The sequence below is a fragment of the Polypterus senegalus genome, chromosome 12 (genome assembly GCF_016835505.1).
Source record: "Polypterus senegalus isolate Bchr_013 chromosome 12, ASM1683550v1, whole genome shotgun sequence".
Classification (NCBI taxonomy): Eukaryota; Metazoa; Chordata; class Cladistia; order Polypteriformes; family Polypteridae; genus Polypterus; species Polypterus senegalus.
In genome coordinates, this window is record NC_053165.1 from 129889698 (window position 1) to 129916575 (window position 26878).

The window sequence follows — 26878 nt, forward strand, 5'->3', positions numbered from 1 at the left end:
AATAGTGATACGAGAAACCTTCTGTGACAAGACCCTGAAGGTTGCTGAGGGTTTGCGTTGGTGTTGCTGGTGTTCCCAGAAAGAGGTGTTTCATCTCGGAGGGTACCCTGGGTACCATTGAGAGCAGTCACAGCACATCGCTTGATGGTAACTGCGGTCTGTACTGGGAACTGAGAAGTGCGGCTTCAAGGGCTCTGAGGGCAGATAAAGCGGCATTTGTTAGAGAAATCTGTGAGTAGGTGACACACCATCTATAATCTAATGACCCACGTCCTGCTTACAGAGGAATCGTAGCATTCTGAACATCCGAATCTGTTTCTCAGAGATTTGCAGTCATGGCAGGTGATGGAACAGTCCTTATAGGTGACATTAATTTGTGACCCTCTGGGCTGGCTACTTTAAGTAATTGTTTAAAACTGATCCTCTAGCTAGGACAGTGGACATCTGTGGGTCCACAGTTCTTGAGGCTGATCTGCCAATTAGCTGTGAACCACACAGTCTCACTGTGATTGCACAGGTGATGAATTAGCTGAGAGTAGGGTAGACTGCAGGGATCTGTGATATCTGGAGTGACCTTCTCCAGGCTGGTGGTAAGGCTGTCCTCCTTGAATTGAAAGCAATCTTTGCCTCCATTCGAGAGACAGGTGTTATCCCAACTGACTGGAAAACTGGACTTGTCATCCCTATCTGCAAAGGGAAGGATGATTGCCTGGATTATGGCAACTACAGGGGGGGATAACACTTTTTTTGGTGCCAGGTATGGTCCTTGCTAGGGTCATCCTCAATAGGATCCATGATCACTTGCTTAATTACCAGGACCATCGGGTCCAGCGTCTGTGGGGCTTCTGTTCATAAAGAAAGATTCACTAATCTTGACTTTGCCAACGATGCTGTGATCTTGGCGGAGTCAATGGAGGCGCTGATTGGGGCTCTTGAAAGACTGAGCTAGAGTCTAAGTGTCTGGGCTCATGAGTGTCTTGGATAAAAACCAAGATCTAGGCCTTTAGTGACCTCTTGGGCACAGCCATTAGCAGTGTGTCTGTCTGCTGAGAGAGTGTTGATTTTGTTCAGAGGTTTACTTACCTCGGCAGTGACATTCATGTCTCTGGAGATTCTTCCTGTGAAGTCAGTAGACAGAATAGGAGAGCATGGGGTGTCATGAGGTCGCTGGAAAGGGGTGTATGGCGCTCTTGATATCTATGCAAATGAACGAAGGTCCAAGTCTTTAGAGTCCTGGTGCTTCCTGTTTTGCTGTATAGTTGTAAGACATAGATGCTATCCAGTGACCTGAGATGAATACTGGACTCTTTCAGTACTGTGTCTCTTTGGAGAATCCTTGGATACCACTGGTTTGACTTTGTGTCAAATGAGTGGTTGTTCACGGACTCCCAAATGATGCACATTACCTGCATTGTGAGGGAGCATCAGATACGGAACTACGGCCATGTGACGCGATTACCCTCAGGTGATCCAGCTCACAGTTATTCTCATGGTTGAGAACCCAAGTGGCTGGATCAAGTCAAGGAGATGCCCATGTAGCACTTGGCTGCAGCAGATTGGTGGTCATTTCTAGGGGGTGGGACTGGACCACTTGTCTGTCTAGGGGGTTGCCAACCAGTGTCCCGAGCAGTTTTGTCATGTAATGGGTGCAGCAAAGCTCTGTACCAGTACATACTCCCCAACCTGACCTGACCTTAGAGCATCATGAGGTATCTGTGTTAATACAATGTTTTGAAATAAATGAGAAAGGTGAAGCACTAACAAGCCATATAATTAAATATCATATTTCTTTATCAGTTAGGCCTAGCTTCTAGTTAAAAAACTGGTTGAAATAAAAATGTACAGATACTGTGGACCTCCAGGACCATAATTTAGTACCCATGCAGTACATGATGTATGGTTTCTACCTTCCTTTTGTTCCTAAAGGTTTAATAGTTCTAGCAGAGAAGTGGAATCAGATTTGGTCAGTGAAAACCATTCTGTTACTCTTGGCAGATGAACAGGAAACACAAAGATCAACGGCTCCTTAATTAACTAGGAAAATCCATTACCTCATATTAAGTGACTGTGTCTGTTAGTAGTAGACTGACCATGCAAATGCAGCTTGCCCATGACCAGTCATAACTTGGGATGTGCCAGGCTTTCCCAGTTTCAGAATAAACTAGTGTGCATAGTCTGTTTTGCTGAATTTCTTAGCTTTGATGGTTGTCTTCACAGTATGTATGGTCATACCATGTTTCCCTCTGGGTGTCTGCACTAAGAAGATGGCCTGCCAAAGAAAACATAAGTTCAATAATGTCAGTTATATGCTTCAGCATTTTTGGAGATATAATTCACCATCAGGCATGACATTATAATAATAGTAATAATTATTATTATTTACATTTATATAGCATTTTTCTCACTACACAAAGTGGTTTTCATAGTGTGTGGGGAAGCCTCTTCAGCCACCACTAATGTGTAGAATCCACTTGGATGATGTGGCAGCAGCCATTTCTTCACCAGTATACTCTCCACACATCAGCTGTTAGGTGGTGAATTGGTGAGAGAGACAGAGTGACTAAGCCATGAGGGGCAAAATTAGCCTGGACATCGGGATACACCCTGCTCTTTACAAAGGATGCCCAGGAATCTTTTATGTCTACAGAGACTCAGGACCTCAATTTTACATCTCATCTGATGGATGGCACCATTTTTATAGCACAGTGTTCCCATCGCAGCACTGGTACATTGGGATCTACATTCAGATTACAGGGTAAGCGCCCAATGCTGGCCTCACCAACACCTCTTCCAGGAACAGCCCAGGCATTTTACCTAGATGGTTTCCCATCCATGTACTCGCTGGGCCCAAACATGCTTAGCTTCAGTTAGATGACCTCTTCTGAAGAGCGTGTAGTATGGTGCTGGTTTGTTCATAAAGGCTTGTTTGCTTGAACTTTGATGGGAGGTCAGTCTTTGGGCCCAGAATTAATGAGGGTGGACATAGAAGGATGAGAATAGTGACATGATATAACTCAGTGTGTATCCAATCTAAAGTTACTCTTATTTTTGAAAAATGTTTCAGTCCCTTATTTGTGTAATTCAGGTGATCAACATCCTGTACACTAAGCAAGGATTATTTGCCACTTTGATGTACAGAAACAGGAGGAGCTACTAGCAACCATAGTCAAGCCCTGTGCATAGCCCATTCATTTCTTAGATTCTCGTTTGCTCTGTCATTCTCAACTCCCAAATAATCAAGAAAGATGAGAGTGATATTAGGTTTAGATATATGAAGCAGCTTGTTCAAACTCAAACTTTATATGGATGTTTGCAGCATGAGTGTGTGGCTAAAAAAGATGAAGGAATTATGTGACACTTTTTAATCAGTGAAACAAAACAGCTACATAATGTTTCCAGTGCCTTTTTCAATTTATACCTCAAAGATTTCAAGCTGTTCTGGATCAAAATAGGTTCCTGCCTGGTATTAGATAGGTGTTCTTAATGCAGTGGGCACAAAATGTAATTTTTCATGGAATATTGTAAGACTTCATTTTTTTAACAAATAAAGTACAAACTCCTCTGTATACCACTGCATGTGTAAGCTACAGTACATACAGAAGGAAACATTTAATAGATGCAAAGACATACATGCTTACTACATAGATCACACCAAATACAAATGACCACCTGAAAAGCTTTGTGTATCAATCTCATTGGGAAATAAGTGTGCCAATATCTAATACCTCCCTTTCCAAAAGGATTTCTGATCTTGTACCACTATGCGACCGATTTAAAACATATACTAGGCCAAGCAATATTAAGTGGAATGATCAAACATGGGCTTATCTCTCTCGGTTCCTAGTGCCCAATATATCTAATGCAGTGAGTTTATTTACCTTCTAAACAATAATTTCTCAATAGAACTTGGATGTAATGCCATGTTTCTCAGAGGTAGCCATTGTCTGCAGTTAGGCACAAAAACCTCTCTTTAGGGAACATTATTTCAAATTTCAAATTTTTTTAAATATATTTTAACTTTTTTAGATCTTTATTTTAGGTGTTATAGAGATATTATATGAACCTTGGCTCTTAATATTGTGGTATCCGCTCAGGAGGACCGGAGGAGGGCTTGTGCCTCCTCCAGACCGCGAGGGGGCGTCCGCCCTGGTTATGTTGGGGGCCACAGGTACAGGGCTTAGAAGCCCAGCCCTGTAGGGACCCGTGGCCACTGCCAGGCGGCATCCTGGCTCCTGAATATCCCTGGAGCCCAGCACTTCTGCCACACCAGGAAGTGCTGGGGGGAAGACGACAGGGGACACCCGGATGGCTTCCGGGTGCGCAGCCGGCACGGAGGAGTGCCGGGAAGCAACTGGAGCCCATCCGGGTTCCTATTTAAGGGGCCGCCTCCCTTCAGTCGATAGCGGAAGTCGGGTGGAAGAGAGACAGAGCTGGAGGCGACCAGAAAGGCAGTTGGACTGTGTGTCCAGGACTTAAGGGGAACGGTGCTGGAGGCACTGGGAAGTGCACTAAACTGTAAATATTTGTAAATAAACAGTGTGTGGTGGATCCAACGATGTCCGTCTGTGTGTGTCCGGGTTCAAGTCCACAATATATATACAGAATGAATGTCCTTAATGAAGGTCCTTCACACATAAAAAGGAATTTTAACTCATAGCCAATTATTAGAATGTGATAATTAACAAATCATCAGGTATTCTTGTGTCCAAAAAGTAAGTGAACCCTTTTTAGACAATAACTTGTGTCACCACCTTTATAGTGATAACCTCACATAGTGGCCTTCTCTAACCAGTTATCATTTTCTGACATCTGGCTGGAGGATTTTTTCCTACTCCTTTTTACAAAGCTTTCACCAATTCTTTGAGATCTGAAAGATGTCTTACATGACCAAATTTCTTCAGCCTTGGGCACAGCATTTCAATAGGGTTTAGGTTAGTGTTTTGGTTAAGTTATTTCAGAACATGACACCTCTTCTTCCTAAGCCATTTTTGTGGAATTGCTTGAATTCCTTGATATATCTCCCAATTAATCACCCGCTCAATGATGTCAAGATGCCCAGGGCTGGAATTAGAAAAAACATCCCCATTGAAGAACACTACCACATTCAACAGTGTGGATAAAATGTTATTGATTGTAAGCTATGTTGGCTCTTTGATAACAAGGGGCCTCTTATTGTGCACGAGAAGTTTAACTTTATCTGGATGTACTGCCAGTGAAGAGATTTACAGAACTCTTCAGCCTTGTCCTAATGGTCTCTAGTAAACTGACAGACAGCTTTGTTCTTTTTGCCACACATCCATCGATGGTATTTCTGTTCATAGTTTATCTCATTTTTGATCTATTCTTTACTATTCTAGAGGCAACTTGGGGAGGCTTGTAGATCTTTGGACGTTATTTTAAAAATACTTTTTATATATTTTCTTTCTTGAAGTGAGTGTAATTTTAGGATAATATCCTTTTCTTGGCAGGCTTGTCATTGTGCTACATGCTATCTACCTGTAAACTGTTCATCTAACAGTGGATTTATGAAGTGTAAATCTTTTTGAAATGGCTAGATTCATGGAAAATTGACATTCTTTCTCCTAGTTCTGCTACTGCTTCCTTAGTTTGAGGCCTAGACTCATAGGAAAAGTAACTGACCTGCATTTCTGCAATTATTTATGTTTGCTGTTGCCTAACAAATTATTTCAGGTTTTCTGTTGTATTAGTTAGCTTGGTGTCATTCACCTACCTCATCCTCCTTTTCTTTGTTGGAAACCAATTAAGTAAAGATTTACATCTTCTTCTTTTGGTTACTCCCGTTAGGGGTTGCCACAGCAGATCGTCTTTTTCCATATCTTTCTGTCCTCTACATCTAGCTCTGTGATACCCATCACCTGCATGTCCTCTTTCACCACATCCATAAAACTCCTCTTAGGCCTTCCTCTTTTCCTCTTCCCTGGCAGCTCCATCCTTAACATCCTTCTCCCAATATACTCAGCATCTCTCCTCTGCACATGTCCAAACCAACGCAATCTCACCTCTCAGACTTTGTTTCCTAACCGTCCAACTTGAACTGACCCTCTAATATATTTGTTCCTAATCCCATCCATCCTCATCACACCCAGTGCAAATCTTAGCATCTTTAACTTAAGTAAAGATTTACTTATGCTTGGATATTTTCTTTCAAACCACTTAAATTGGTGACTGATTAATTATATTTCAATTACAATTTAAATTTGGATTAATGAATTGTGTGGTTCAAAAAATTAAAAAGCTCAGACTATGCAATGGGTTCACAAACTCTCAAGCATGACTTTTGTATTGTTTTTATATCACATTATGGTCTTCATTTGGAGTAAGTGCAGCCTAAAAGCTCTGCTCATGTGTATGTTGGTTTTTCTCTGGCCATTCCACTTTTCCTCTTCCATTTTTTTTCAAATTTATTGAAAGTAAAAAAAAAAAAAAAAAATTGAGAAAGCACATGTACATAAGTATTCACAGCCTTTGCCATGCAGCTCCAAATTGAGCTCAGGTGCATCCCGTTTCCCCTGATCATCCTTGAGATGTTTCTGCAGCTTAATTGGAGTCCACCTGTGGTAAATTCAGTTCATTGGAAATGATTTGCAAAGGCACACACCTGTCTATATAAGGTCCCACAGTTGACATGTCATGTCAGTGCACAAACCAAGCATGAAGTCAAAGGAATTGTCTGTAGACCTCCGAGATGGGATTATCTCGAGGCACAAATCTAGGGAAGGTTACAGAAACATTTCTGTTGCTTTGAAGATCCCAATGAGCACAGTGACCTACATCATTCGTAAGTAGAAGAAGTTCAAAACCACCAGGACTCTTCCTAGAACTGGCTGGCCATCTAAACTGAGCGATCGGGGGAGAAGGGCCTTAGTCAGGGTGGTGACCACGAACCCAATGGTCACTCTGTCAGAACTCCAGAGGTCCTCTGTGGAGAGAGGAGAACCTTCCAGAGGGACAACCATCTCTGCAGCAATCCACCAATCAGGCCTGTATGGTAGAGTGGCCAGACGGAAGCCACTCCTTAGTAAAAGGCACATGGCAGCCCGCCTGGAGTTTGCCAAAAGGCACCTGAAGAACTCTCGCACCATGAGAAACAAAATTCTCTGGTCTGATGAGACAAAGATTGAACTCTTTGGTGTGAATGCCAGGCGTCACGTTTGGAGGAAACCAGGCATGGCATCTGATTGAACATCTCTGGAGAGATCTTAAAATGGCTGTGCACTGACGCTTCCCATCCACCCTAATGGAGCTTGAGAGGTGCTGCAAAGAGGAATGGGCGAAACTGGCCAAAGATACAGTAGGTGTGCCAAGCTTGTGGCATCATATTCAAAAAGACTTGAGGCTGTAATTGCTGCCAAAGGTGCATCGACAAAGTATTGAGCAAAGGCTGTGAATACTTATGTACATGTGATTTCTCAGTTTTTTTATTTTTAATAAATTTGCAAAAACCTTAAGTAAACTTTTTTTCATGTTGTCATTATGGGGTGTTGTGTGTTGAATTCTGAGGAAAAAATGAATTTAATCCATTTTGGAATAAGGCTGTAACATAACAAAATGTGGAAAAAGTGATGCGCTGTGAATACTTTCCGGATGTACTGTATTACATTATTTCAAAATTTTCATGTTGCTTTATTGCAAATTGCTGTGTAAACGAATTTGAGAGTATTTGGCTTTGTAGACACTACTGTGTATTAAAGAAATGTAAAAATGTTACATAGGCTGTGGCCCAATGCATCCCTGAATTGAATTAAACACGTTTGAGAATATCCTGTTATATGATATTATTTATTTAGGCAGTGGAATGGTTCTTTGCTTTAACTTTCCACATTTTTGTTGTACAGTTCACTCCATAATATTTGGGACAAGGTCACACATTATTTTTTTCTTGATTTACCTCTCTACTTCACAGTTTAAAATTACAAATCAAACAATTCAGAAGTGATTAATGTGCACATTTCAGACTTAAATTAGAGGGATTTGCATGCATTTTGGTCTCTCCATGTACAAATTGAAACACTTTTTCTACATGGTCCCCCCATTTCATGGCACCATAATACTTTGGACAGATGCCATCGCAGATGTTTGTGATTACTTGGCTGTGTTTGTTGCTTCATTGGTGCAAGCATAAGATACCTTAGCTTTCTTCTACCCTTTGGAGTGTCTTTTTGCCATTTTTAAACATGAAGACAAGCGCTGTGCCAATGAAAGTCAAAGAAGCCATTACAAGGCTGAAAACGAGAATAAAACCATTAGAGACATCAGAAAAACCTTAAAATTATCTAAATCATCTGTCTGGACCATGATTAAGAAGGAAGAATGCACTGGTGATCTAAATAATCACACAGTGACGGGTAGGCCAAGGAAGACCTCCACTGCTGATGACATAAGAATCCTCACTGTGGTAAAGAAAAAGTCTGAGATGCCTGTCTGACAGATCAGAAACAGTGTTCAAGAGGCAGATGTGTGTGTGTGTCTCAGAGACAACTATCTGCAGAATACGCCATGAACAGAAATACAAAGGCCACCCTGCAAGATGCAAACTACAAGTTAGCCACAAAACAGGATGACCAGCTTACAGTTTGTGAAAAAGTACTTAAGAGGCTATAGAGTTCTGGACAACTCTCGAAAAGGTAATGCGGGTAGCGTGGACCACCAGGGGGCATACCACTTCCCAAACCCCAACACAGACAGGCTGAGACACAAGGATTACCAGACAGCACACCTTTTATTCAAGTGGGGAAGCGTTTTTCTTCTGCTCCCCACTACACATCATAGTACAAAACATCAAATAACACACAGTCCTTTCTTCCTTTTTCTTTCTCTCAGTCTCCAATCCTCTTCCTGCAAGCTTTGTCCTACAGCTCCTGTCTCTGGCTCCTTGACTGGTGGTAAGGCGGCTCCTTTTATAATGCACCCAGAAGTGCTCCAGGTGTTTCTCGCCTGTATTCTGGCTGCATTTCCAGGTGTGGCAAAAGTAGTTCCTCCAATGACTCAGCTGCACCTCACCTGCAGCAGCCACGGAGCCCAACGGGGCTACTCCAAATTACAACTCCTGACATGCCCTGCGGGAATCCTTGGTGCTGTAGCAACCCGGGGGGCTGCACTCTAGTGTCTTGGGGAAGATAGTGACTTCAATATAATCTCTCCCTCAGTCCTTCCACCCAGTCAGTGTTCCGGCCTGGTAATAGCCCTAACCATTCATCACAACAGATGAGGCAAAGATGAACCTGTATGAGAATGAGGACAAGAACAAAGTGTGCCAATAAAATTGAACTGCGCAAGATCCAAATCGGACCATCTCATCTGTTAAACATGGTGGTGGGGGTGTTATGGCTTAAGCATGTATTGCTACCACAGGTACTGACCGATTTTATCTTCATTGATGGTGTAACTGCTGACGGCAGTGGTACAATGAATTCTGAGGTATAGAGAAACGTCCGATCTGCTCAAGTTCCAGTACATGCCTCCAAACTCACTGGACATCACTTCATCCCACAACAAGGTAATGATCCAGACATACTGCTAAGGCAACATAGTTTTTCGGTGTTAAAAAATGGAAAATTCTTGAATGGCCAAGTCAGTCACCTGATTTAAATCTGACGGAACAGGACTTTCATATGCTGAGAGAAAACCTAAGGGGACAAGCCCCCAAAACAAGCAAGAGCTGAAGATGGGTGCATTAGAGGCTTGGCATATCATCACCAGAGGAGAACCTCAGCACCTGGTGATGTCTATGAATCACAGACTTCAAGCAGTCATTGCATGCAAGGGATATGCAACAAAGTAATAAATATGATGGTTTTAAGATACCCACCATTGCTATGCCCTAGAAATGATGGTGCCCTGAAATGGAGGAACCATGTAAATGAAGTCTTGTCATTTCTACATGATGGGGCTGAAATGCATGCAAATACCCTTTAATCTGCAATGTGCATTTTAATCATGTGTGAAATGTTTGATTTGTAATTTTAAACTGTGTAGCAGAGGTGTACATTAAGGAAAATGTGTCTTTGTCCCAAATGTGATAGAGGGAACTGTATATGATGTTTTAAGTTTTTAATTGTAGTGTTTTGTAGTTTCTCAGATAATAATAAATAATGCAAGAGTGTTAGTTTTATAGAATGAAATTATATATTTTTTGAATAAGATACCATATATGCAATTAAGAATTACCAAATCAATATTAATTATTACAACAGTGCAATTAAAAATTGCAACTGATAATATTTAAAAAGGAGTAAATTTAGTAGACAGTATTTTGTTCTTCTTATTCTTTTCCCAATAGCAGCAGATCTTGTGTGGTCTTGAGTGCGGTATATTGTAATAATAATTGTCCTTGTATTTACATGCAGAAAGAGCCAAACCTTACTAATTAAGTGAAGCTAAGTCATATTTTATATTAAAGTGGCACATTCAGGCAAATAGTCACATTAATCAATATACACATAAGAGTTGTTTACATTTTTGTTAAGTATAATTGCTTATTTGGAAAGATTTACAGTTTACGATGTCATATTCTGTTTGTTTTTTAAAGTGTCTACCTAGAACATACAATGTTAGACCTGTTGATGGTTATACACCTCTTCATCTGCCTAATGGCAAGTTTTTGCTTTTAACATCCTGTGCTCGTGGGTGGGTTGTCATCTGTATAATTAAAAGAAGAAAAGCTTTCCTAATAGATTTGTTATCTACATGTCTACTTTTTCCATATCTATCATATGCCTTTTCTTTAGCGGCCCCTCCTATGCATTTTATTTTCTGTTTCAGTTCCATATTGAATAGAAGCCTCAGATAAAGCACTATAGATCACCAACTATAGTGTACAAAAACTGAATGATTAAAATGAATTAATCATGAATTAAGCATGAAGAAAGTGTGGAATGGGATGAAGATCTTCACTGGCTGCAGCTCAAAGCGGGGTGTCGCCATTAAGAGAGACAGGGAGAAAGCAAACCTGATGAACAGCTTTTTTAGCAGGTTTGACCACCCTAACCCACTCTCACCTCAGATTACTGCATCCTCCACCCATCTTTCTGCTGATACCAGCATAGGAGAGAGTTTTCCCCCACCCACAATGACAGCAGCCCAGGTAAAGCTGAGGAGACTTCGTGCCAGCAAAGCAGTGGATCCAGATGGAGTATCGCCACGACTGTTGAAGGCCTGTGTGTTGGAGCTGGGGAGTCCCCTACAGCACATCTTCAACCTGAGCCTGGAACAGGGGAGAGTCCAGAGGCTTTGGAAAACACCTTGCATCACCCTAGTCCCAAAGGTATCACGCCCTGACGTCGCATGTGATGAAGACCATGGAGCGGCTGCTGCTTCACCCCTGAGGCCACAGATCAGCCACACCCTTGACCCTCTGCAGTTCACATAACAGGAGAAGGTGGGATGCCATCATCTACATGCTACACCGATCCCTCTCCCACTTGGACAGAGGCAGTGGTACAGTAAGAATTATGTTTCTGGACTTCTCTAGTGCCTTCAACACCATCCAACCTCTGCTCCTTAGGGACAAGCTGACAGAGATGGGAGTAGATTCATACCTGATGGCATGGATCGTGAACTATCTTACAGACAGACCTCAGCATGTACGTCTCGGGAACTGCAGGTCTGACCTTGTGGATCCATCCTGCAGTGCTGCAGTGCATCCATCCATCCATCCTATCCATCTATCTATCCATCTGTCTATCTAATTAATCATAAAAAAGTGCTATTGTAGTTTATAATAGAAATAGGAAGTAAATAACCAACAAAGTACATAAAGAAATATAAATGGCTGAATATGAATAATAAAATTTTAATGTTCTTTGTAATAAGTTACTAATTAAAGTGTCTATTAGTATAGTTGAAGCATGAAAACCATAAATGTAATTTTACCACAAAAACAACAATTAAATGTGAGCCTTAATAGGCTTACAAAGACTTTCTGCACATCTGCTTACATTTACTGTTGTGTCACATTCTCTGAGAAGCTTACAGTGTTTTATTTTGTAGTTTCTGTTTTTTTATCAGTTATGACAACACAATAATATATATGTATATAAAATAATGTGTATATATGTGTGTATATACAGTGCTGTGAAAAAGTATTTGCCCCCTTCCTGATTTCTTATTTTTCTTGCACTTTTGTCACGCTTAAATGTTTCAGATCATCAAACAAATTTAAATATTAGACAAAGATAACCCAAGTAAACATAAAATGCGTTTTTATTTATTATGGAAAAAAACTATCCAAACTTACATGGACCTATGTGGAAAAAGTAATTGCCCCCTCCCCAATTGTTAAATCATAAAGTAACTGAGGTTAATCACATTTTTTGGAAAGCTGAGTTCAATTTCACTGGCCACACCCAGGCCTGATTATTGCCAGACCTGTTGAATCAAGAAATCACTTACTGTAAATAGAACTTGTCAGACAAAGTGAAGTAGGCCAAAAGATTCCAAAAAGGAAGACATCATGCTGTTATCTAAAGAAATTCAGGAAAAAATGAGAAACAAAGTAATTGACATCTATCAGTCTTGAAAAGGTTACAAAGCCATTTCTAAAGCTTTGGGACTCCAGCGAACCACGGTGAGAGCCATTATCCAAAAATGGAGAAAGCATGGACCAGTGGTGAACCTTCCCAGTAGTGGTGAACCTTCCCAGTAGTGGCCGACCTACAAAAATACACCCAAGAGTGCAGTGACGACTCTTTCAAGATGTCATAAAAGAACCCAGAACAACATCTAAAGAACTGCAGGGCTCACTTGCCTCAGTTAAGGTCAGTGTTCATGGCTCAACCATAACAAAGAGACTGGGCAAAAATGGCATGCATGGCAGAGTTCCAAGGCAAAAACAACTGCTGACCAAAAAGAATATACAGGCTCGGCTCACTTTTACCAAAAAACATCTTGATGATCCTGAAGACTTTTGGAAAAATATTCTGTGGACTGATGAAACAAAGGTTGAACTTTTTGGAAGATCTGCATCCTGTTACATCTGGTGTAAAAGTAACACAGCATTTCAGAAAAAGAACATCATACCAATAGTCAAACATGGTGGTGGTAATGTGATGGTCTGGGGCTGCTTCAGGATCTGGACAACTTGCTGTGGTTGATGGAACCATAAATTCTTCTCTCTACTATAAATCCTAAAGGAGAATGTCCTGCCATCAGTTTGTGACCTCAAGCTGAAGTGCACTTGGGTTCTGCAGCAGGACAATGATCCAAAACACACCAGCAAGTCCACCTCTGGATGGCTTAAAAAAAAAAGCAAAATGAAGGTTTTGGAGTGGCCTAGTCAAAGTCCAGACTTGAATCCAATTGAGATGCTGTGGCATGACCTTAAAAAAGCGGTTCATGCTCAGAAACACTCCATTGTGGCTAAATTGAAACAATTCTGCAAAGAAGAGTAGGCCAAAATTCCTCCACAGTGATGTGAAAGACTCATTACCAGTTATTGCAAATGCTTGATTGCAGTTGATGCTGCTAAGGGTGGCACAACTAGTTGGTTTATGGGGCAATTACTTTTTTACACAAGTTTGGACAGTTTTTTTTTTTCCATTAATAATCATCACTTAAAAACTGCATTTTGTGTTTACTTGGGTTATCTTTGTCCAATATTTAAATTTGTTTGATGATCTGAAACATTTAAGTGTGACAAACATGCAAAAAATAAGGGCTCCATCTGGCGGCCTGGAGGTATTGGCCGGAGTACATGGCCAGCCATATCTTACAATATATATATATATATATATATATATTATACATACAGTACATACACATATATATATATATCCATCCATTATCCAACCCGCTATATCCTAACTACAGGGTCACGGGGGTCTGCTGGAGCAAATCTCAGCCAACAGAGGGCGCAAGGCAGGAAACAAACCCCAGGCAGGGCGACAGCTCACCACAGGGCACACACACACACACACACACACACACACCAAGCACACACTAGGGGCAATTGAGAATCACCAGTACACCTAACCTGCATGTCTTTGGACTGTGGGAGGAAACTGAAGCACCTGGAGGAAAAACACGCAGGGAGGACCCGGGAAGCGAACCTGAGTCTCCTAACTGCGAGGCAGCAGCGCTACCCTCTGCGCCACCGTGCCACCCATATATATTTATTTTTCCTTTGGAATTGTTTCAATTTCATTATTTGCACTTTTACTTTAAAGCTTCAGTAAAAACAATATTTTGAATTACCTTTTCTTCAAGATCGCATTGAATTTTGATTCCATTTTTGGAGATACATTGTGACAACGCAACATATAACTGCCCGTGAGTGAATATCATTTCTTTTTCTCTAATAAATAATCCGATTTTTTCTAATGTTTGTCCCTGTGATTTGTTAATTGTCATAGCAAAAGCTATTCTCACAGGAAACTTTAAACATTTTAATACGAATGGCATATCAAGATCTCCTTTGGTGTCTAATGTTATTCGCGGAATATATACTACATTACATTTCTTGTTGCCTGTTGAAATTTTCATCTCTCCTCCGTGATCATAAATATACACTTGACCAAATTGTGTTTTCTTTGAAATTAAACTTGTCGTTGCTTTAATTGTTCCGGGACCACAGATTCTCATAGCGTATGGTCCATTATTGTGTAAATCTATGTTTTGTGCATTGAATGATTCGAAGGCGAAAAGATGTATTTTGCCTGTGGTGTTTGTGGATTCTGCGGTGGGCTGCCCGGGGTTTGTTCCTGACTTGCGCCCTGTGCTGGCTGGGATTGGCTCCAGCAGACCCCTGTGACCCTGTTTTCGGATATAGCGGGTTGCGAAATGACTGACTGACTGACTGACTGACTGTTTGTGGATTTCACTTTCCCCAAACATCAAATCTTTTAATTCACTTGAATACGCCTCCTCATTGTGTAGAAACACTACTTTTCCCTGATGGCAACACGAATTAGACGATCTACAAGTCTCTGACTTAAACTTCAAAGCATTTCCATACTTCTGACATATCACCTATGTCCATATATTCGATCTCTAATTGCCTCCTTGTTTTTGAACCTCTTTATGATGTTTACTTTGTTTTCAACTCTTTGCCTTTTATTTCTGACCTCGCTTTGTCCTGCTATTTTTTCAGTTACTCCTGGTATGTGATGATTAATTTCCTTGTGTTTGCGCTAATGCAATCCTTACTATCTTTTTTTTTTTTGATTCTTTAGCGGACTCCACATCCGGCTCGAAAAGAGAAGAAGTAAAAAAAAAACAGACTGACGTAGTAAAGTCTCACAAAAGTTTTACTTGAACAATCGCCGACTTTGTGACCCCAAACACAACCTTCTAGCACCCTCTCCAACCCCTCCTCCCCCGGGTCTCGCCAGCCACCCTTACCGCATCAATCAATACCCCGCTGTCAGTCTTCCGTGCTGTATTTCGCCCTCCCTCAATCGGACCTAACAGTCACTTAAAAAAAAAAGGCTTCAACCTGGCTGGGACGCTACAATACTTTTTAATTTTACTGCTTTCATATTCTTTACTTTTATCTGCATGTGTATCGCACCATCTTTTTTTGTGCCTTTCGAATTCCGCTGCTTTCATAATCTCTTATCTGCATTTTTTTTTCTCTCCAACACTTTTGGGTCTTTTTTCTTCGCGCTACTCTTTCTTCTTTGGTTAGTCGTTGACGTTTCATCTAGAACATATTGTCCTTATACACTTTATATGAGATGAAAGCACAGGATCTGTGTGTGCTATGTGCCTTTAAATGACTGAGTGTTTTGCTGCCTGTGGTCTTATTTGATATTGGTTTTAAGTATGGCGTGTCTTGCAAGAATCTCATGTTCCACGTCCCCGCGAGACTGTCCTGGGACAATCTCTTGGTACCAAGTCTCATGTTTATGGTTCACACGAGACACTCCATGCCCAATCTCTTTCGTCTCACTGGTCTTTTAAGTGTCTTCCAAGAAATTCCGAGAAGATCACGTCTCGTCTCCTTGGTTTTCCTATCCAAGATTTTTTTTGTAGTAGAGAGATATTATGTATATATATATGTGTGAGTGATGGATTAAGTCAGTTTATCTCCATGCTCTGAAATTTCTTTACAGAGCATTTCCAACCTGGCCCTGTCAACAGTCGTGTACCAAGGTGAGCTGGGCAAATGAGGACACACACACAGTCTGCAAGGGGTTGGTGCAAAAAAGTTTGAAGTGCTTTTATTTAAAATCAAATCCAAAACAAAAGGTGTTCAAATAAATACTGCAGTGCATCCAATCAATAAATAGAGAAATAATCCATAAAAAAGATGACAATCGTGGAGATTAAAAATCCTATAAATAAATCCATAAAAATAAGTTTAAAATCCCAGAGACAATGCCTTTAAAAACACTCATAAGCATCTAAAATTGACATCATCTCCACTTACACTGCAGCCAGAGGAGACATCCTTTAGACAGGTATAGTCAAATGTCTATTCATATATATAAAATATACAGTCATGTAAAAAATAAGTATACCCTATGGAGATTGTTCATTTTTTTTCATGGTTTTGACCATGAATCCATGTAAAATTCCTTTAGTTGCAGTTGTGGGTTTTGTTGTGTGTTTTGCCCGTTTCAGATGCCCCCTCAACATTTCCATGGAACTCATATCAGGGCTTTGACCAGACCAGTTCATAATACTCCATTTCTTCTATTTGAGCCATTCCTTGGTGGATTTGCTTGTGTGCTTTGAACCATTATTGTGCTGGAAGGTCCATTCCCAGTTCAGTTTCAGCCTTGATACAGAGGGCCTCACATTCTCCTCAAACACACTTTGATATAATGCAAAATTCATAGTTGACTTGATGATTGCAAGCTGCCCTGTCCCTGAGGTAATTATGCAACATCATACCATAACAGTTCCACATCCATGCTTCACAGTTGGTATAAGGTTCTTCTCTTGAGGAGCTCTATTCAGTTTGTGCCAGATTTGCCTTTTTCTGTCACCATAAAACTCTTTGTTGGATTCATCTGTGCAGAGCACATTGTTCCAAAAGGCCTTGTCTTTACCTGTATGTTCAATGGCAAACTCTGCTGTTCTTTTTGGACAGCAACATATTTTTCGTGGCACACCCTATGTAAAGCTCAAATTTGTGCAACTTCTTTCTGATTGTAGATACATGCACTTTGACACCAACTATTACAAAAGTTACCCACAGATCCTACAATGAACTTTTTCAGGTTTTTGAAGACTTCTTTTAGTATCAAACAGTCTGAATTTGGGCTGAATTTTCTTGGTTGGCCTGTCCTGGATAAATTAGCAGTCATTTGAAATCTACACCACTTGTAAATGATTTTCTCTAAAGTGGAATGATTGATTTCAAATAATTTGGTGATGTTTTTAAATCCTTTGCCAGTCTCATAATCATCCACAGCCTTCTTTATAAGGGCCTTAGTAAGCTCATTTGATCTTGACATGATAACACGACACTCATCAATGGCAAAGAAAACCACAAACACTGGATATTGGTGTTTAAATAAGACAGGGTCCACCTGTATACTCAATAGGGAAGTTCTGATCATTGCCATCTAATCTAGAAGACCTGATTCTAATTTTATATATTTGAAGTGGTGATAAATGTAGTGATGTATTTACTTTTTTCACATGATAAATCTGCTTTTTTTGTTAATTTAGATCATGATAATGAATACTCCATGTCAATTTTAGGTGTCATGTATCAAATTTATCTGTAGGGACTATTTGCATGAAGATCTGTTGACCTGTTCAAACATGTTGCACACCATGAGGTGTACTTATTCTTTCACTTGACTCTGTTCGTATTATGTATATAAAACTGCACAACTACTCTTATTCTTTTCAGCATGTTCTTCAAATATTGGTAGTACTCGTTCTTCTAAGGAAAAGGAACTCTATCTAAGGAGGCTGATCTCCTTATTTCCATTTCAAATTTCTCTGTCTTTAGTGGTTTCTTTTAATGTAATTTATATCCCATTCACAAATCACTCCTTGCAATCGTTTCTTTCTGAGTTATTTTCATGTGTTGTTTCTTTTACTTGAGTATTTGCATTGATTTTTAGTTTTGTTTTGAGTTATTCTTTATTCTTCTTGCAACTTCCTATCTGAATGTGTGCACTATTCCCATGCAATAACTATAGCACAGGAAGAAGACAGCTTACTTTTAGGAGGCAAAATGTAATTGGAAATTGACTTTATGAATCTGTGTCAATCTGAACTCATTGCAACATAGTCATACTTTTTTTTTATTTCAAAATGGATTTTAAAAAGACCATAAAGCTCTAAAATCTGTCAGATTCACAGAATGTAAACATTTCTTTAGTTCCTTGGTATTTGAAATAGAAAATGAACTGCCTAGAGTGCAACATATGTAAACAGATGGCCAAAACAACAGGGGTATATCATTTGCTAACTTTTGGCCTATAACCAAAGTACGCTGTTGCGGCAGGTTTTAAACATCTACACACAGTATAGCTGAAAGACTAGTGAATAATAATAAAATATATTTATTTGGATTTGTTATCAAGTATAACATGACTGGATTTGAAATCTCTGTAAGAAATGACAGATTAATTTCATATAATGCAATACCTTTCCTTTAATTTTGTGGTGGATTTGATGATATGTTAAGCAAATAAACAAGGTAATGAAATCACAAGTCTCACTTGGGTAACCTAAAAGGCTTTGAAAGCATTGTTCTCATGAAGGAAAAGTTAGAGTTTTGTAATTTAGGAGCTTTCTTGAAGACCTGAAATTACTAGTGCTTCTGTTGTGAGCAATTTTTATTCAAACAGTGTGACTCTTAATACTACAGTATATAGGGTTTAAGTAATTTTGTTATGAACATACAGTATAGGCCAAAAGTTTGGACACACCTCCTCATTCAATGTGTTTTCTTTAATTTCATGACCATTTACATTGGTAGATTCTCACTGAAGGCATCAAAACTATGAATGAACACATGTGGAGTTATGTACTTAACAAAAAAAGGTGAAATAACTGAAAACATGTTTTATATTGTAGTTTCTTCAAAATAGCAGAGTGAAGGCAAAGGGGCCAACAAGTGCTAAATACCTCTGGGAACTCCTTCAAGATTGTTGGAAAACCATTTCAGGTGACTACCTGTTGAAGCTCATCAAGAGAATGCCAAGAGTGTGCAAAGCAGTAATCAGAGCAAAGGGTGGCTATTTTGAAGAAACTAGAATATAAAACATGTTTTCAGTTATTTCACCTTTTTTTTGTTAAGTACATAACTCCACATGTGTTCATTCATAGTTTTGATGCCTTCAGTGAGAATCTACCAATGTAAATGGTCATGAAATTAAAGAAAACACATTGAATGAGAAGGTGTGTCCAAACTTTTGGCCTGTACTGTATATATAAATGTTAGCCATATTTATCTACTATTCATACTATTTATGCCAATAATTTGCATGTTAGCATTCTTGTTGACAGAGTTTAATTTGGAATATGCTTACAGGAATTACTCATCTCCCTTACATTGCATGCAATATTTGGAGCTGAAGTCTGTTATACCTTCTAAGTCAGTCTGACCAGCTTTTCTTTATGCTTCAGCTTTACTGAGTCATCTGTTCATAATTTTTTTTTTTCAATTTTTTTTTGTGACCAAATTTTTGTTAACTAAGAATAAATCGTAAGCAATTTCAACAGCTCACAGAAAGGTACATTACATGTACCAATAAAACACCCACACCTGGCCTTACATGAACAAAGATAACCCTGAAGTGGAAGGCACAAAAAAAAGGATAACTAAATAAATAATGAAATAAGCTAAGTAAATTTTTGTATTCAGTTTCCCTCTATAGGACTGATTACTAGTTTAAAATGCAGGTGCTAGATGAACCATTAATCCGTGCTGCAGACAAGGCAAGCAAAATAAGATTAAAAAAGGAGGTTTTCCATAAATCAAAAGATAATAAACTAGGAGGTTTCCAGCAAGAGGCTAAGGCTAATTTTGTAGCAGTTCTACCTAGAGAGAATAACCTTTGCTGGAAAGAAGAAAAAGAGACAGCAAAAAAGTCCAGAAGAAGAATTAATAGAGGGAATAAAGGACTTTTATAAGACAGAATAGAGGAGAGAAATTTTGACACATTACCTCAATTAACCCCAACTGTGGGACACTCTCAGAAATTGTGTAAAAAAAGTACCAAGGGACTTATAAGAAGAAAGGGAGCACAGAGGGTCAGCCGATAAACCTATAGGAATGTGTCTGCAGAGTATTAGATACAGTGTACAAATTTGAATTGAGTTTGTTGGTTATTGGGGTTCTTAGATGCTAAGGTAATGTTCTTAAAAATGATATTCCAGTCAAGAATAGTAAGAGAGGGAAGATCACATTCCCATACCAAAGTAAAAGGTAATGTTTTAAGAGTGGCTTTCCGCAAAATTGTATATGTTACCAGCAATGTATAGAATGCCGAAAATTGGATGTCAAAGTATGAAACGATAAATATGTCCTGCATTTCCTAGGCATTCTATGCAATGCCAAAAGACAATACTTTGCCTAAATAGCATTTGTCATTCTATATAATGCCTAGGTATTACATACAATGCCTAGGGAAAGTGTATATATAATATTAAAATAATTTGGATATTTCATACTTTGCATAAACACGCCAGGCATTCTATGCAATGCCTGCATTTCATACATTGCCGGTAACATATATAACAGAGAAACAGGCTTTGTTTTAGGAGACAGACTGAATAAAGGAAAGCAAAGGATATAAAGGTAAATAAGGAGACAACGAAACACAGTGAGACTTAAGAACAGACCTAACTTGAAGATAAAAGAAAAGTGAAGAAGTTGGAATAGAGAACTCAGATCTTAGTGACCGGATCGTTCAGAGCTGTCAAAAATATTGCCAAGGGTAGAAATACTGCACTGCCTCAAGGTTGGGAAAACAATAGGGTTGCCGAGATTTTTTTTTCTTTCTATAATGTTGTCATTCCTCATGCTTTAGAATTGCTCAGTCAAATATGACAGTTCATGACAAGCAGAAGAGCAATATCAAGCTTCTTTGAAACATCATTAAGATTTTAACTTTGCAAAAGAAACACTAATGGAGCAACAAAAAATAGATGTGTTAAGTACATTTATTGACTTGTGCTTGTTCTAGGTTTGGTTAAGGTAAACATTTCCATCCTTCTAAAGTATAGAGAGTAATATTTTAAATAGCCTCCCTTTTTCTTAATCTAGTTAGGCCAGGGAAGAGTTGCAGGGTCTAGAACCTATTCTAACAGCATCTGCCACCATACGTGGGCTCAGCAATATTGTGAACACTTTTTGAAATATCTAGCATAACAAGTTCTTTCTGGCTTCAGTCCTAAATGTACTTCCCCTTAATTTCCACTGGTGCACTCAAGTACATGATTCAACATTAAAAAATTTGTTAAATAAATACTTATGGAAAATTACAGCAGTAAATGCAGTGGTAACACATTCACAAGGAAACAAGCTTTTGAATTGAAGACAGAACTCTTGACCAGTGAAAGAGGGGAAGATGTGGGTCTTCAGTTCAAAAGCTTGTGCCTGTGTGCATGCATTTACTCCGAGTGTACTGCTCTGATTTTCCAGAAATGGTTTTTTTTTTTATAATAGCTTAGGAAAAATAATTCAATTTTGCACATTGTGAGCATATAACTAGGTGACTTGACATGGATGTGTTTCAATTGTTAGATGTGGTCCGGTGTTAGTCTCCATTGATTCTCATTGTATCAGAAAGTTTGTCATTTCTGTTCTTCATGAACAACAACAACATTTATTTATATAGCACATTTTCATACAAACAGTAGCTCAAAGTGCTTTACATAATAAAGAATAGAAAAATAAAAGACAAAATAAGAAAACAAAATAAGTCAACATTAATTAACATAGAATAAGAGTAAGGTCCAATGGCCAGGGGGGGCAGAAAAAACAAAAAAAAAACTCCAGACGGCTGGAGAAAAAAAATAAAATCTGCAGGGATTCCAGACCATGAGACCGCCCGGTCCCCTCTGGGCATTCTACCTAACATAAATGAAACAGTCCTCTTTGGATTTAGGGTTCTCACGGAAGGACTTGATGATGATGATGGTCACGTAGACTTCTACCTTTTAATCCATCCATCATTGTTGGAGCATCATGAAACTTTGAGTAGGTGGAGGTGGCGCAGGCCACCACCACAAAGAAACCGGAAAAAGAAACAGAAGAGAGAGTAGGGGTCAGTACAGATTTTAGAGCCACCATGAATAGTTATTATGAAGAATTAAACATACAGAGTATCAGGATTAAGTTAAATTAAGTTAAATTGAAGTTATAAAAAGGCCATGTTAAAGTAATGTGTTTTCAGCAGTGTTTTAAAGTGCTCTACTGTATTAGCCTGGCAAATTCCTATTGGCAGACTATTCCAGATTTTAGGTGCATAACAGCAGAAGGCCGCCTCACCACTTCTTTTAAGCTTTGTTCTTGGAATTCTAAGGAGACACTCATTTGAGGATCTAAGGTTACGATTTGAAATATAAGGTGTCAGACATTCCGATATATAAGATGGGGCAAGATTATTTAAGGCTTTATAAACCATAAGCAGAATTTTAAAGTCAATCCTGAATGACACAGGCAACCAGTGTAGTGACATCAAAACTGGAGAAATGTGTTCGGATTTTCTTTTCCTAGTTAGGATTCTAGCAGCTGCATTCTGCACTCGTTGCAAATGATTTATGTCTTTTTTGGGTAGTCCTGAGAGGAGTGCATTACAGTAATCTAGTCGACTGAAAACAAATGTGTGAACTAATTTCTCAGCATCTTTCAAAGATATGAGGTCTAATTTTTATAAGAGTTAGAGGAAAACATTAGATCAAAAAATTTTCTTGCCTGTTACTACAAACAACCTGGGGTAACTAACATATAAAAATATAATTTCTGATTGGAGTATTGCTTTAAACATTTAACTGTTGTGAAGGAATAAACACACAGAAACTCAGGTTAAGAGTTGGGGATCCTACCCGTATACTGGGTGTATTGTCCAGCAGTACAAAATAAAGGTCAAGTTCAAACCAAAACATTTGACAAAATAAAGGTCTTTCTCTGGTTCTTTTATACAAAAAACAAAGGAAGTGCAATTAACGGGGAGGAGGTGCAGGGAAGACTGAAGCTGACATCAAACAAAGAGGCCGGAAGTGACGTCAAGAGTGAGGTTGATGGACTGTAGTCATCAGGGCCATCCGGAACATGGCGACCCCATGGAGCTAGCCGAGGAGTCTTTTATCGGAACAGGACGTGATGACCTGTATGGCCGTTTTACTCTGTCGTTTTTTTTGGAGTTAAGGAAAGAAAAGCATTAGTACCTCATCCTATTCCCCTGTCTTTTGATCTTTCACACACGATCGAGCCTTTTGACTGTCCCCTAAGCGCGTGCTCATGTGTGTCACACTGTATACTGGGACTCAGAAATGGATGAATACTTTGGCTGCCAGAAAAATCTCTAGGATAAGTTTTCAAGCCCTAAAGATAGTGTCCTTATTCATAGAATTGATGTTGGGGTTTGTTCCAGAACTAACCCAGATGCAGGGTTTAAAGGCCTCTTTATATACCAAAAGCGTATTGTGTTCTGAAGCTTGTTACCTGTGGTAAAGGTGCATCTTGCAGGGATGCAGTACAGAAGAAAGTTGGGGAGGTGGGTGATAACATGTTTATGCTTGTGTTACTGTAGATTCGAATGGTAAACAAGTGGGCATTACCACCCCAGCAGAAGGGACCTGAATGTGTATAGTGAGGCAGCTAGGTTGTTTCTTTTTGTACCTGAAGTTTGCCTGTAGTTGGCCTTCCCCTGTGTACTCTGTTTAATAAATCAGTTAGTTTTGAAAAAGATTTGGGTATTTATGTTTTTTAACCTAGGTTGTTGTCACACATGGATTTTGGCTTTCATTATTCTGTGAAGTTCTCCCTTCACAATAGTCTTTATTCACTTTTTTAAACTCCTCAAAATTTCACTTTTTATTTACTTCTGTGGGAAATTATTAAATTGTTTTATTTTTACTTTTCTTAAACTGAGAATATTTGATCAGGAAATTAATGTAGTTTTTTTTCCCCTGAAACTTGCCGATCATCTGGGACAATCTTTCAAATAAATTACTTTTTCTTCTCTTGACTATACAGCCAGTTGCCATATGATTGATCCCTAAAATATTTTGCTAGTGAGTCACCAGTCAGTGTCAACAGTACTGATTTTTGGCGGGTAGCTCTCAACTTAGCCTTGAAATGAATGGATTCATGACTTTTAGCTCATATACTTAAAATATGGCTTAGTACTATTTCGAATATTTGGCATCTTAAAGATTTAATATGTTTACAAATAGTAAGCATTATATTTTTTATTGATGAGGTTTCTCTGATTTTTTTCCCCCCTTCTAAGAATAGTCAGCCTTTGTGTAACACAGTTCAATGTCTAAAATTGCTTTATTTACTTGCTTAGTAGGAAAACATGTGTAGTCTCTATAGCAGAGCTGCCCAAACCATGATCTCGTGGGACCTTTCTTATGGCCTGCAAAACATCTTCTAAAAACGATTTTTTTTTCATGCCAGAAATATAATCTTTTCAATACACTGAAAGTCTGCTAGGAGGCATTATTAACAATCTCCTTTTCTGAGCATTTGTAAAGTGGTTTGCCTAACACACGACTTAAGTTTATAAATGGAGCAGAATAAGTTATACCCATGAGTTGTTGTAAGAAACCCAGCCACACTTTAAGGATTTAGAAGACAATCACCATTCTAACTAAAAGCTTGGCTATGAAACCATCAAAGTAAAGATTTGCGCAGAACTGTTTATTTATTTATTTTTTTATCCTGCTCGCCTTGTAAATGTTTCACTTCCACTTCTGCACATTTCTAACTTCAGCCTCATCTGCAGCGCTAAGACTGTAAAGTTTTGATTCAAGTCCTGTCACTCCTGCTAGGGTACATGCCTCTAAGTGTCAACGAGTGCCACATAAATTCAAAAAGCTCTTGCCGGAGACTTCTCATACAATCAAATATCCTGACAACCACACATTTTTAGGTTACTTTTCTGTTTGTCGTAAATGTCAGCTTATTTTGTTCATTCTCCCAGGGTTATGACTATTCTCAACTAAATATATCCCTCACAGCAAGCAAACTATTGTTGATCTTCTTTCTTATCAGCAACAATTGGCCTTTTGATGAATTTATTATTTTTTCAGTGTTGGCTTTTTCACTGTCGTTGGTTCCTTTTTCAGATGTCTTTGCCAAAACATAAATTCATACTAACCTAAGTACAGCTTCTGATGTGACAGGAGCTTGTCCCGCTGTCTCCAACTTCATTGTCTGCTATGCTCACACACACTACTTAAAGTAGAAGGTGTATCTTATAAAACAGGGTTTTAGACTTATTCAGAAATGAAAAACAAAACACACTTTAAAAGAAGTTATTTTCATCCCTTATTCTACTCATTTCCTACCACAGCAGTGACTGGTCCAACCAAGTCTATTTTTTTTATTTTAAAGTTTTACCGATAGCTTTGTTACTGTCACTTGACTTGTCAAACCTTCAGTTCAAAATCTTATCTTCACAGCTACAAAATTCACTTGTTTACTCCAACCACTTTCGTCTGAGGCACCTATCATTCAACTGTTGGTTCTCAGAAATTTGTTTTCTGATTCTATTGTGGCTTTGGGTCTGCCAGACCAGTTCCTCTGAGACTTTTCTTTAGTTCCCAAGTTCATTAGGATGATGTAGGAAACTGTACTTAGTGACTGGTTTTGTTTGCAATTTATCTACACTTTTAATGGTTCTGATGTGTGTCTGCCTTCCCTTGTTAGTTAACTTTTTCTTACCATTATGATAGCAATCTTATCCAAATACTGGTTCAAAAAGTGTAGCAACACAGTTTGTTCCAACATTGCTTTTATAGAGACAAAGGGTTTGTAAGTAATCAACAAAAGTTACGACACCTATAGGAATTGTTTGCATCAAAGGCTTAATGAATTTCTGTCGCTACAAAAAAACTGTGAGTTGCTAACTTATTACTTGTTCACTTAAAATTTGTGTCTCTCTGAAAATTGCATAATTTTTATATAGAGAGATATATATATATAAATCATATATATATAGATATATATAAAAATCATATATATATATATATATAAAAATCATATATAAGTTATAGTTGAATAAGAGTAAACTGTCTAGGTTACTGCTGTAACCCTTAGACTTCTTTAAAGTTTACATATTTAGATTTATGTAAAATTGTAAAAGAAGGAAACAGTGCAGTGAGTGGTATTGTAAAAGTAATATATTCACTAAGATATTTCTTTTGATGTACTTTGGTTTGAACTGAATTACCTGAAAGCTGGATTACTTTGATGGGATTTACTATTATAATTCAGTCTGACAGGTCTTCAGCCTTGTCTGAAAGCTTCCATATACTTCATCTTTTATTAATAGAGTATCTCTTTAACAGCAAGCAGATATAGCTTTGAAAGTGATGACAAAGACAATCACAACAACTGGTTTCTTTTTGGATAATCTGAGGAAATGGGCAAATCTTGCTTAACTTTAGGATTTGATTCTGTTATGCAGATGTGATTCATTTCTAAAACTGTTCTCAGAGTATCCATCCATCCATCCATTATCCAACCCGCTATATCCTAACTACAGGGGTCTGCTGGAGCCAATCCCAGCCAACACAGGGCACAAGGCAGGAAACAAACCCTGAGCAAGGTGCCAGCCCACCGCAGTTCTCAGAGTAGTTAAAAAATAACCCAATTAGAGTAGTCTGGATAAATGAATATACTTAAATAATCTGCTTTGACTCTTTAGAATTGAGAGGCCACATTTTTCCTCAAAACATGAGGGCATCAAAGTAGTATCATGACTTGAATTTT

At 38.7% G+C, this 26878-nt stretch overlaps 1 protein-coding gene across 2 annotated transcripts in view; it reads left to right on the forward strand.

Annotated features, from left to right (window-relative positions):
- scaper (S-phase cyclin A-associated protein in the ER) overlaps positions 1-26878 on the forward strand; it is a 641491-nt gene that overhangs the window by 463174 nt on the left and 151439 nt on the right. The gene's annotated exons all lie outside the window — the stretch shown is intronic.